At 42.8% G+C, this 13,722-nt stretch overlaps 1 protein-coding gene across 3 annotated transcripts in view; it reads right to left on the reverse strand.

Annotated features, from left to right (window-relative positions):
• The window catches only part of ADGRF5 (adhesion G protein-coupled receptor F5), a 129,482-nt gene extending 122,929 nt beyond the window's left edge, over nt 1–6,553 (reverse strand). For all 3 annotated transcript variants that reach the window (XM_023545169.2, XM_023545153.2, XM_023545162.2), the window contains exon 1: nt 6,003–6,553. The gene's annotated coding sequence lies outside the window, so the exon portion shown is untranslated. The remainder of the gene's footprint in view (nt 1–6,002) is intronic.
• Nucleotides 6,554–13,722: the final 7,169 nt, after the last annotated feature.

Raw genomic sequence — 13,722 nt, forward strand, 5'->3', positions numbered from 1 at the left:
AGAACAGGGTGTTCCCCATGCCACAGGCTGCTCACCCACTGCTACACAATTCTTATGGTGGGTAAATCCTTCTGCACATTGAGCTGAAACCTGTTACCCTATAATTTCCACTCACTAATCCTCAATTGGCCTTCTCTTTTCCCACACAGAAAAAAAAAAAAAAAAAACAAAACCCACCAAACCCCATTAGCATCAAGTCAATTTTGACTTATGGCATCCCCACGTTTTTTTGCACTTTTTATTATTATTGTGTGTGTGTGTGTATACCTTATAAAGTAGAGCTCCTCTAGGGTTTTCTTGGGTGTAATCTTTATGGAAGCAGATCACTGGATCTTCCTTCCACGGCACCTCTGGTTGGGTTTGAACTGCCAACCTTTAGATTAGTGATCAAGTGCAAACTGTTTGTGCCACTCAGGGACCTACTTCTCACGTAGAGCAATCTTTAAATATTTGAAGACATCCTGCTTACTTCAAAAGGCCCCCTGGGGGAATGCAACAGAGAATCCCCAAGAACAGGAGAACAGTGGGATGCAGACCTCAAATTCTTGTAAAAAGACCAGACTTAATGGTCTGACTGAAACTAGAAGGACCCCGGAAGTCATGGTCCCTGGACCTTCTGTTAGCCCAAGACTGGAGCCATTCCCAAAGCCAATTCTTCAGACAGGGATTGGACTGGACTATTTTTTTTATAGGATAGAAAATGATACTGGTGAGGAGTGAGTTTCTTGGCTCAAGTAGACACAGGAGCCTATGTGGACATCTCCTGTCTGGAGAGGAGATGAGACGGCAGAGGGGGACAGGAGCTGGCTGAATGGACATGGAGAATACAGGGTGGGGAGGAGGAGTGTTTTTTCTCATTAGGGGGAGAGTAGCTAGGAGTACATAGCAAGGTGTATATAAATTTTTGTATGAGAGACTGACTTGATGTGTAAACTTTCACTTAATGCACAATAAAAAAAATTATTCATTTATTTATTCATATAAAAAAAAAGGCCCCCTGGCTCCATCAACTATCCTATAAATAATAATTTTCTCATTTTCACCATCTTGACCAACCTCCTCTTTCAAAATCGAGCATATTTTTGAGACAATATATAGGCACTTTAGCTAAGTAATCTTCTCTACAACTTTGTGTGCTAGGTATTATCCACATTTTCAGATATAAAACTAAGACTCAGCAAGATACAATTACTTGTTCAAGGAAGTGACAGATAGGGGCTTCAAAACCAGGTTTGCCTCTTTTTAGCCTCTGAGTAATTGATTAAAAAAGAACTGTTGATCCAGATTTAGCCAATGTTAATTTCAGATGCAGCAGGGATCTGTGGCAGGCCACTAGAGACCTCTCCTCCCGTTTAAGATCCCTTTTGTGTTACAACTTGTGCTTATTAATGAAGATTAATGTTAGTTTGAGGAGCTAGGAAATGACCAGTAGAAAACACCTCAGCTGCTGAAAGGCAGCTGTAGACAAGGTGGGCGTGCAGGAAGTACAGAGGCAAATAGACACGGGAGCAGCCGGAAGCAAGAAGGAATCCAGAACGCGCGGGAGTGATTTCATTTAGAAGCTGTGAACAATGGAGAGGAAGACAAGTAGGCTCAAGAGAGAAAGAGTGGGTCCTTGACCATGCCTACGTGGTTTGCTTCAGCCTAAGTCTGGTGGTTGTGTCTGGAAAACAAATGTTGTCAGCTGCTATTAAGTAGACCCTCAACTTATGGTGGCCCATGTGCAGTAGGATTGGGCCATTGTGACCCACAGGACTTTCACTGGCTGATTTTTCAGACATAGATCACCAAGTCTTTTTTCCTGGTCTGTCTTAGTCTGGAAGCTCTGCTGAAAGCTGTTCAGCAGCATAGCCGCATGCAAGCCTACACTGACAGACGGTTGGTGGGTGTGCATGAGGTAAGCTGGTCAGGAATCAAACCCAGGTCTCCTGCATAGAAGGAGAGAATTCTATTACTGAACCACCGCTCTCCCTGGAGAACAAATAGAAAGCTTTTTTGCTTTTGCATTTTTCTCCCAGTTGTCCATGCATACCTCAGGAGTGCAAAGCTTGGGGCAAATGGTACTGCGCCTGCCCCAGCATTTGTTTCTAGGCAGGGGCAGACTATCCAATAGGCAAGGTAAGCACGTGCTTGCCTTGCTTACCAGATTATCCGTAGTGAAAGATTTCACATTTTTTCACCACATCAAATATTCTGCTTCAAGATGTGACTAGCATCTGTCTCTCCCCCAACCCCACGGCACCTTCCTACAGAATCAAAGCCCTTTCCAAATTTACAGTCCTTGACAGAGGCAAGTGTGGAATTGTTCACTGCAAGAATCAGTAAGTAAGCACAAGTGAAGCCATGCTTACCTGGTTTACTGGGTTACCTGCCCCTGTTTCTAGGTGATACCTGGTGAAGACACAAATCTTTAGGTGGAAAAGGAAACAGTGAAGGTCCGTATAAGGGGCTGGCTGTATGTTTATAGGCTTCTAGTTTTTTCCTGCACTTCTTGGTGGAGCTATTTTCTTCTCTCCTACTGGCTGCTTTCCCAAAGCACAGATGTGTGTGTGAGGATGCTGCTGCCTCCCTCCCAACTGCCCTACTTCACACGAGCTCTACACCAACAACCAGGGCCGAATGGATTCCTCTAAGCTGCAGATCACTGCTCCCTAGGGGCATTGCCACACCGTGTTTTACGGAAGGTGCCAAAGAACAACGCTGAAGTCTATGGCTGAGAATATGGACATAGTCATGAAAGCACTCCTTTAAGGTCTCTTTTCCAGCTGGATACAGAGAACTACAGACCACTGCCCTTCAAATAATCATGTAGCAGGAGAGAATGTGAGTGTCAGAGGCCCCAGATACTGTCTTCTCTGTATACTCTACGAAGGCAGGGGCATGTCATCCCTGCAGGTTTCTGTCTTGTTCACCACTTGAGAAAATCAAGGTTCAGAGAAGATGTGATCCTCCCCAAGGTCACGTTGCAAATGAGTTGCAGGTTCAGGTCTAAACTTAGGGTCCCAAATTATAGTCCGGCTTCTTTCTACTAAATCACAGTGCCTTCAAACTCCCAATGCCTTTATTCAGATGTGCCAACATTTACTAGGGGTCAGGCTTCTCTCAGTTTCCCTTAATGGTTTTGTAGGCAGCGGCAGGGTAGAGGATGGTAAAAAGTAAGTCCTCAAGATGGGGACATGCATGGAGACAGGACTAACGTCTTTGTCCTTTACTGATGTATACTTAGTATGGAGCACAGTGCCTGGAATGTGAGAGGTGTTCAGTACATATTTGCTGAAAAATGAGTAAGTCTCTGAATTGGAGTGGTGGAGAATGAGGGGCACTCATAGGGAAACACCTAATGGAAGAGGCTTCCACAAAGGCATACAAAAATAGATGCTAAAAGACTTGGCACATAGTTGTTGTTGCTGTTGTTGTTGGGTGCTGTCAAATCGGTTCCGACTCATAGGGACCCCATGTGACACAGCAGGACTGTCTCATAGGGTTTTCTAGGCTGTAATCTTTATGGAAGCAGATCACCAGGTCTTTCTCCTGCAGGGTGGCTGGTGAGTTGGAACCACTGACCTTTTGGTTACCAGCAGAGCACTTAACAGTTGCTTGTAGTAGGCACTCAAAATATGTAGCGAATAAATGAGTCCAGCAAGGCCTCAGAAAGAAGGGTGTGGGAAAATGTTATACAGGTTGGCAATCTCCTTGGTATCTACCAGGAAAACCTTAAATTTAACTAAAGGGCTCGACTTGGTAGCTATCTTGGGTTCTTCAAACAATGTATACATTTCATTCATCAATTCAACAAATATCGTTTGAGCACAAGCTATGTGCCATTGTTCCAAGTACTATGGATTCAGAAAAAAAGACAAATAACTTCTCAAGGATGGAAGTAACATAGCAGTCATCATTCGATGTGCCAAGTGCTATGAGAGAAGCATTTCACGGAGCAGCATAAAAATCACAGGCTTGAGGGGCACTTAGTAGGAGGTGGGCTGGACGAGGGGGAAGGAAGGGCAACAAGTCAGAGTGAAATGGGTAACTGGGTAGAGAAGATGAGTGAAAGTATCCCAGGGAGCGAGAACAGCACACATAGACATAGGTGGGCTTTAGAGCTGAATGGAAAGATAAGGACCAAACCTTGAAGGTCTTCTCTACTTTCCTTAAGCCAGTGCTTCTCAAACTTTAATGTGCAAGTGAATCATCCAGGGACCTGGTTAAAATGCAGATTCAGTAAGTCTGGGGAGCGGATCGAGAATTTGCATCTCTAACAAGCTCCCAGTGGCCCTGGTGGTGCAGTGGTTAAGAGCTCAGGCTGCTAGCCAAAAGGTCGGCAGTATGACTCCACCAGCTGCTCCTTGGAAACCCTATAGGGCAGTTCTACTCTGTCCTTTAGGGTTGCTATGAGTAGGATTCTGCTCGGCGGCAATGGGTTTGGTTTGGTTTCTTGGTAACAAGCTGCCAGGGACTTTAAACAGCAAGGCTGAAGCAATGGGGTGCCACTGAAATAGTCATTGTGGAGAGTTACGTTACCAGAATTACATTTTCCCAAGCACCCTGTGGCAGGAAATGGAGGGTAGAATGGAGAGAAACTTTGCCGAGGTAAAATATGTAAGGGGCAAAAATTATGAGCATCAGAAAGAAATAAGCCAGGAAAGAACAGTAAATCCTCAATAACCAAAAAAAAAAAAAAAAAAAAAAAACCATTGCCATCGAGTCGATTCCAACTCACAGAGACCCTATAGGACAGAGTAGAACTGCCCCATAGAGTTTCCAAGGAGCATCTGGTGGATTCGAACTGCTGACCTTTTGGTTAGCAGCCATAGCTCTTAACCACTATGCCACCAGGGTTTCCAAATGCTCGGTAAATAGGTATAAATTAGCTGAGATTCCACGAAGTCAATATAAAATATTTCTCCTGGAGCAAAGACTGGCTGAAGACAAAATGAAATAATAGGAACATAAAAAAAAAAAAAAGACTGGCTGAAGACAAAATGAAATAATAGGAACATAAGAGGCAAAAAAAAAAAAAACAGAGAAATACGTGGTGTTATTTGATTAAGGGAAACCCTGGTGGCGTAGTGGTTAAGAGCTATGGCTGCTAACCAAAAGGTCAGCAGTTCAAATCCACCAGGCGCTCCCTGGAAACTCTATGGGGCAGTTCTACTTTGTCCTACAGGGTTGCTATGAGTTGGAATCGACTCGACAGCAACCGATTTGGTATTTTTTTTGTTGGGGGGGGCGGGTATTTGATTAAGCCTTGGTCCCTCTCCTGGTCTCAGTTGACACCACAGTACATTATCCTGAAACCCAGCAGTGACTGACAAAAGCAGCCAGGTAAGGGATGGGCATCTCCCCTTAGACGACTGCCAGACAAGAGTAAATCAGGTCAGCCGCTCAGCTGTCACTTGGCACACATTGTCACTACTTGCATTTAATTTCAGGGAACCTCATGAACAGTAACTGTTTCATAGCAAAGTCTTGAAAATAACATGGAAGCCACCCAGATCCCTGAACAAAGTGCTTGTTCTCTTACAACTCACAAGTCCCCTAAACTAGAAAGCCCTGTTGCTATTTCTGTTAGACAATTCCATCAACCCTAGGAATCTTTAGCTGGAAGAAAACTAAAAATAAACCACCACAACAACAAATCTCATGGGAGGGGTCTGTGTTGCTGAAGGAAAAGGCAGCCGGTAAACTTTTTTCCTTAATATAGAAGCCGAAAAAATACTACTTCTAATAAAATTTGCCCTCCTACAGAAGCAAGAATTGACTTCATGTTCTATGTATTACGTCAGTTGGTCTTCTTTATCCAAAGATGTACAAGGCTCAAAAAACTCAAATCCCATCTCCCGTCTCACTAATTTTCCTCACAGTCTTGTAAGTCAGTAAATCTCAACAAGACACAGGTTGAAAACCTGCAGCCAAGTAGAATCCATATAGACACACACATCTACTTCAAAGCACCTTGATTCACATTCGACAAGCAAAGCAAAAAGAATGCAGGCACCCACCTTTCTCTTCTGTAGTTGGCAGGCTCCTGAAATTCAATCCTTTATGAAGATCTTCCCCAAAAACGTCTTAGGTAAGGCGAATCTTATGTGACGTGAATCCCATTCAATCACACAGCTGAGGGCGGAGGGTTTCACCAGACCTGACTTCAGATCCTCGGGGCTAACACAGGCCTCCAGATCTCAGGGAGCAGAGGAGACCTGCCTTCTGTTCTGTGCTACAGGAAAAGGCTGGGAGATTATGTGTGGCTGGAGGTGGGGGCGGAGGCAGAGGGAAGTGAAGTGATGTGGGAACCACCATAAATACGAGATCCTCTCCACATGATTTCCTGTATTTTGTGCCTGATGCCTCTCTCCAACTCCCTAGAGGAAATAAGAAATCTGCACTTGTCCTTTGGTCACTAGAAAGAAAAGAATAAACATGCTAAGAACCATGAAAACCAGAACAAGCAGGGCAATAGGCAGAGAGCTGATGGACCAGCTTGCTTTATCTTCTACCAAGTACTTTCTTCCTGAAGTTTCTCCAAGTGTTTGACTCTGCAAAAGTCAAGAATGTCCTCACCCACTTCCACTGAACTGAAGCATATTCTGGCTGCAGTCCAGGTGTCATGTTCCAGAGTAGCCAGTGAGAGGCAGCTCAGAACAGGCCCCACAGGTGTCTGTGCTCTAGCCTAGGGGAAGACCCTCTCTGCTTTATCTTTGGATAAGCTCTTCAGCTTTTTCTGTTTCTAATCTTGCAACAGCTCCTGAAGTCCTCAGGTTATTTCACCCTAAATTTAAGAATTATCTGAAGGCTAGGAGTCCTTGGCAGGAACCCTCGTGGTACAATGGTTAAGTGTGCAGCTACCAACTGAAGGATCTGAGGTTGGAACCCACCAGTGGCTCGGCAAGAGAAAAGACCTGGAGACCTGCCCTCACGAAGATTACAGCCTAGGAAACCCTGTAGGGCAGTTCTACTCTGTCCTATAGGGTCGCTGTAAGTCAGAATCAACTTGACAGCACACAATAACAATAACATGAGTCACTGGGTAGTGCAAATGGTTAAGCTCTTGGCTACTAAAAGAAAGGTCAGAGTTTCCAGTCTACCCAGCTGGTGCTTTGAAGGCAAGACCTGGTGATCTACTTCTAAAAGATCACAGCTATTGGAACCCTTTGCAGCACAGTTCTACTCTGACACACATGGGGTCACCATGAATTGGAATCGACTCAACAGAAACTGGAGGAAAGATTAGCTAATACCCAGCAGAAGACAGAGGGACAGACAGTAAGGTCATGGACAGTATCTGTTTCAGTATTATATCCCTCAGACCTAGGACCTGGCAGGGCATGACTTGTGTAAGTTTAGTGTTAGTAGGAGTCAAAACCCGTTGCCGTCAAGTCAATCCCAACTCATATAGTAGGAGTAAAACCCCACCCAGTATTTATTAATTACAGTTATCACCTTTTGGGAAAGGGAAAATATATGGCTCAGAGGAAAACATATGATGGTTGTTATGTTTTACAGTTTAAACTCTGGCAAACAATGTAAAGCAATTTCACAGGCAATATTGTAGTGTTGTTGTTCATGATTAAGATGCCATGGTTCGTCATGTGCTGTTCCCCTCCATTCCAACAGAGACTGTATTATGAGTAGGCAATAAACTCTGTTCAGCAAATGAAGTCTTAAGTACGTTACAAGAATGAGGACTAAAGTTAGAAAGGATGAAGAAAAATGGAAAGTGGTTATAGGTGAGGAGAGAGAATGAGAACGAGAGACAGAGAGAGAGAGAAAGAGAAAAGGATGCTAAATTAGAGCGTAGGGAGGAAAGGAGGAACGTGGGAGGAAGAAAAAGAGAAGAGTCTTAGAAGGGAGAGATGGGAAGAAGTACAAAGTTAGAGCAAAGATTAGAAAACGGTGGGCTGGGGGCAGAGAAAGGAAAGCCACCATCCTGGTCATCTAGTGCCGCTATAACAAATATCACAAGCAGATGGCTTTAACAAAGAGAAGTTTATTTTCTCAGAGCCCAGTAGGCTAGAAGTCCGAATTCAGGTGCTGGCTCCAGGGGAAGGCTTTCTCTCTCTGTCAGCTCTGGAGGAAGGTCCTCGTCATCAGTCTTCTATTGCTCTGAGAGCATCTCAGTGCAGGAACCTCAGGTCCAAAGGACGTGCTCTGCTCCTGGCACTACTTTCTTGGTGGTATGAGGTCCCCATGTCTCTCTGCTTGCTTATCTCTTTTATATCTCAAAAGAGATTGGCTTAAGACACTATCAAATATTGTAGACCTCTTCGATGTAACTGCCACTAATCCATTTCATTACATCATAGTGATAGGATTTACAACACACAGGGAAATCACATCGGATGACAAAATGGTAGACAATCACACAATACTGGGAGTCATGACCGAGCCAAGTTGATAGATATTTTGAGGGGACACAATTCTATCCATGACAGCCACTATTTGCAATCAGCGTTTCATTTGGAAGCGGCACTCCAAAGACAGGCTCTGTGTTTCTACCTGACTTCCAGCACTTTTCTTATGCTTACCGATGACTGATCCTGTGTTTTCTACAAGTCTAAAAGCAGAAGCGAGTGTAGGAGCAACAGCACAGTGCTGCTGTTACAACACAGAAACTAACCCCAATGTTTTGCTTGGAGCCTGGAGCATTTTAAAAGCCACTTTGGAGAGCAATTTTACAGTGTCCAGGAGAGTTAAATTTTCCATTTCTGGTCACTGTATTTATTCCAGAGAAATTCTTCTCCAAGCTTTCAAGGAGAAAATGTGAAAATATTCAAATACAACACTGTTGATGATAGTTTAGAATCAAAAGAAACACATGTAACAGTAGGAAAATGGATAACGCAATTTTGGTTTTATTGCAGGATTATGAACTATCTACATGTATCAGTATAAAAGGAAAGTGAAGAAAAAAGTTAGTGAAAAAAAGCAGCTGCAGGAAAGCACACAATGATATATAATGAAAAAATACACAATAGAATGTGTTTGTGGATACATACGTATTTAGGAAAATAGAAACAAAAACATGGGCTGAAAGGATACACACCAAATTCTTGATAGTGATGGTCCCAGGACAGGGAAGGTAGGGAACAGGACTAAGCAGGCATGAACACATTTTTCATTTTATTCTATGTCTCTAATATGGGGGGCGGGGGGGAGGCAAAGTAGCAATATATTAATTCTGAGTGGCATGTAGTACAGATTTTTTTCCCCGTGGTTTAACTTTTTTAGAAAGAAAAAGCAAAGTCATTAAAATATTATTAAAAAAAAATAGAGACATAGACATGTTGAATCACAGATTAAACCCATTCTTTTTTTTCCTCTTACATCCACCCAGGCCAGTGGTAGAAAAACATTGATTTCGGAAGGATTCTAGAGAAGGCTATAATTACCTTCAGTCCTTGATGAAATGACAGTACTATTCCTGGCTCTTCCTTGGATTTGCTGGTTTCCTCCATGTGAAATGAAAACTGTGTCACTGGAGTTCCCTTCAGGATTGGCACTGATGTTTTCTTTCCAGGGTGCCCTGCGTGCAGGGGGCTGTCACTGCCTCCCCTGACACATCTGTATCCTCCACCCACCACGTCTGTTAATGTAGTTCACCGGACAACAAATCAAACCAGTCGCTCTCAAGTCGACTTTGACTCCTGGCGACCCCATGGGTGTCAGAGTAGAGCTGTGCTCCATAGAGTTTCGAAGGGTTGATTTTTCCGGGCCGATTGCCAGGTCTTTCTTTTGCGGCACCTCTGGGTGGACTTGAACCTCCAACCTTTCAGTTAACAGCTGAGTGCATTAACCATTTGCTCCACTCAGGAGCGAATAATCCACAGAGAATGTTTCAAACCTCAGTGAATATATCTGAACATTTCCAAAGACAACTTGTTTTAAAAAATTCCGTGTCTTTGGGAATTTGAAGAAGAGATCATTTTACTTTGATGATATCAAGAGGAACTTGTTTTTAATACTAAACTTAGGCATTCTGCATCAGAGTACAAGTCTTGCTTTTTTTGTTGGTTTGGTGCAGAGTTTTAGCAATAAACAAGTGTGGATTGAGAATGCACTAGAAAAAAAATTCTTTTTTTCTTTAGTTAAAGGATTGGAAGAGGAAGCTGCGGCTTTGTGGGAAATGTCCTTTCTCTAACCTCTGATCTTCATATTAGGCAAGTAATGGCCCTCTTGTCATCTTCACTCCCAGCTTGGCCATTCAACCTCTCAGATGAGGAAGCAAATAAACAAAATGAGATTGTGCCTCTCTAGAGATGAAAATCAAGAAACCAAACTTGTTGCTGCTGAGTCAATTCCAACTCATGGTGACCCCATGTGTTAGAGAATGGAACTGCTCCATAGACTTTTCTTGGCTGTAATCTTTACGAAAGCAGATTGCCAGGCCATTCTTCCACGGTGCTGCTAGGTGGGTTTGAACTGCCAATCTTCAGGTTGGTGGTCCAGTACAAACTGCTTGTGCCACCCAGGGACCTTTCTTTAAGACGAGACCAAGGGAAATCACCTCACTGCCCAGGAGACATCACTGAGATAATGTCATGGGCTCCTGGTGATATAGGTCTTGCAGGGTTTCCACACCCTCAATTGCTCCCATGAGGCATTTCTGCTGCCACACCAACATGTACAATGCTGGGACTAGTTCAATTCTCCACCCTTCCCAGAAGCCCCTGCTGCAGATCCCCTTCCACCTTTCTATGACTCGTGTGCTGCACACACACTGCCTATCAAGAGGCTTCACTCCTTAGATTGTCATTCAAAGCCCCCAGTCCTCCCCAAGCCTGACTCTCCAGCTTAATTCCTCTGCTCCTCTGTATTTGGAAACCCTGGTGGCATAGTGATTAAGAGCTACAGCTGCTAACCAAAAGGTCAGCAGTTCAAATCCACCAGGTGCTCCTTGGAAACTCTATGGGGCAATTCTACTCTGTCCTATAGGGTCACTATGATTTGGAATTGACTTGACAGCAATGGGTTTATTTGGTTTTTTATTTTTGGTTCTATACTTAGCCTTGGCCCCAGCACAAAATTAACTTGCATTCCTTCTTCCACCAAGCCCTTCTGAATAGATTTAATGGCTCTTCTCTAATAAAGGATGCCAGAAATAATTGCTCACATCAAAACAATCCTTAAGCACACATTGTGTCACTTTGGGAGCTCCAAGTACTAAGTTACTAGATGGAGCCTGGTGGTGTAATGGTTAAGAACTCAGCTGCTAACATAAAGATCAGCAGTTCAAATCCACCAGCTGCTCCTTGGAAATCCTACAGGGCAGTTCTACTCTGTCCTATACGGTCACTATGAGTCGGAACTGACTTGCCGGCACCTAACAACAACAAACAAGTTAGTAGATGTATTTAGTAAACACTGAACATCTTAGGAAATGATGTGAGGTACTCCCATCTCTTTTTAAAAACGTAGGGAGAATAGGCTTCTTGAGTGGACTGCACCCTTACACTCAGACTGAAATCACTTCCTTTGGTTTATCACCGTGGAAATGGTCCTAAAGCTAATGTTTCGGGTCATTCCCAGGGGATGACTTTTTGTTCTCTCTGCCTTAATACACTGTCGTTTCTTGTCACAGGAACAGTAATTTTCCCAGCAATGTTCAACCGCATATACGTCAGTGGTCCTATAAGGTTCTAACAGAGTTCACAAATCCCGACTGGAGAATGGGACTTAGCAGACACAACCAGACGGAGTGAACGCAACAGCTTCCAGCATGCAACACGTGTATCTCATGTCTCTTATATACAAAGCAATTGTGCTGCCAAGTATATAATGGTACGGGATATATATATCACCTACAATAAATATGTCTTGATGGTCATAATAAATACCTAAGTTACTGGCTCATGTATGTACTGTACCGTACTTCCTAACATTATGTTAACGTGACCTTTCCCTACTTACAAATAAAAAGTTTGCAATATAACAGTGTATGTTTTGACTTGTGGGGAGCAGTATCAAATCTTGCATATGACAATCTCTTGATGTAGCGTTATCTCTGTTTAATTTTCTTTAGAAAATTTTACCTTGAAGTGCATCATGGCTCCCGAACACAGCAAAGCCATTGCTGGTGATAGCAGCAACAAGAGGCCAAGGAGAAGTATCAGTTTGGAAGTGAACAAAAGGTTATTAGACAACAGGAAGGTGGAAACTAAATGAATGCTATTGCTCTCGCTTTAGGCATGTTAACACAATGTCCAATTTACATAACGTCCTATTTCATAGAATGTATAGTGGACCTTAAACAATGCATGACTGTAATACAACGGTTTGTAATAACAAACAAGCGCTACTTTGTGATGTGTATCAAAACATTATTATTATTATTGTATTATTATGTTAAAGATGTTTTAGTGTGTCTGGAAGTGTTTCTTTAATGTTTTATGCATAGAAAGGTACACTATATACTAAAGCAAACATTTGACTGAATGACGTTAGATATGAACCATACCTAAGTGTTCCGACTTAAATTCACAAATTCGACTTAAAGACAGGTTTAGAAAAGGCACTCATTGGTAATCTGGGGGCTGCCTGTAACTCTGAAAACTGGGTATAAGTATTTCCATATTTGATAGGGAACTAAAGCTCGGAGAGGTTATGAAACTTGCTCCAGGTAACCGAGCTATGTTTTAAGAATATATAGAGTAACATTTTGTCTCTGAGGTAAATACTGATGGATAAATGAAAGACAGAATAACTAAATATCTGAACCAGTGCATTTCTAAAACAATCCAAAACTACCCGTTTAATTGTTCATATGCGAAGAAAAATAGGCACAGAAATAAAACTATGCATAGAATCAATAAGGTTGGATAACAAAAATTTTTATATTGAAGTGTGATGTTTGAGAAAGTACTGGTCTAACTACAGGGGGTTGTTGTTAGATGCTGTTCAGTTGATTTCGACTCATGGTGACCCCACGTGTGCAGAGTAGAACTGCTCCATAAGGTTTTCAAGGCTGTGACCTTTAGGAAGCAGAGTGCTAGGCCTGTCTTCTGAGGTGTGCCTGGGTGGGAGCCAACTGCCAGCCATTCAGCTGGCAGTTGAGTGCTTAACAGTTTGCACCACCTGGGAAATTCCTTCAGTGGCTAGATGGATGTTTTGGGGATATCATTCTAGTTGTAAGGGGGAGAGGGAGAGCTTGCACTAGGGAAGAGGAAGAGGCAGGGAGTGGTGACATTCCTCAATAAGACAATCCCAACAAAGGAAGAGACAAGGGGTGGTGACATTCCTCAATAAGATGGTCCCTACATAGTTAAACTCTAAGCCAAGGAAATGATCTTTGCAGGGGTCTTTGATTTGATAAAGTCCTTAACTTGATAAAGTCCTAACTTGATAAAATCTCTAACTTGGTAATTAAACCTTAAGCCAAGGAAAGTCTTCCTAGGAGGGGTCTTGTCCTGGCTTTTAAATGTTAATAGAGACAGATAAAGAGACAAAAATAGTATAAAACCCTAAGAAAACGACTATGGGGCGCTCAGATTCTTTCTCTACCTGAGTAGTCTGTTTAACGCTTCCTAGTCAAGGGTACTTTTACTACTAACCCTCTGCTTGATAGTAAACCTCTGCTCCTTGGCACTGCTTGTCTCAGTGTTTGAGTCCTTTCCCACACCAAACACAAGAAATTAGAATTTGATCCTAATTTCACTTGAAAATTTTGGCTTTACTTTTCATCGATACCAATGTATCTCCTTACTACTTTTATTTTTTACCAACATG

Source organism: Loxodonta africana, chromosome 1, assembly GCF_030014295.1.
Source record: "Loxodonta africana isolate mLoxAfr1 chromosome 1, mLoxAfr1.hap2, whole genome shotgun sequence".
Taxonomy (NCBI): domain Eukaryota; kingdom Metazoa; phylum Chordata; class Mammalia; order Proboscidea; family Elephantidae; genus Loxodonta; species Loxodonta africana.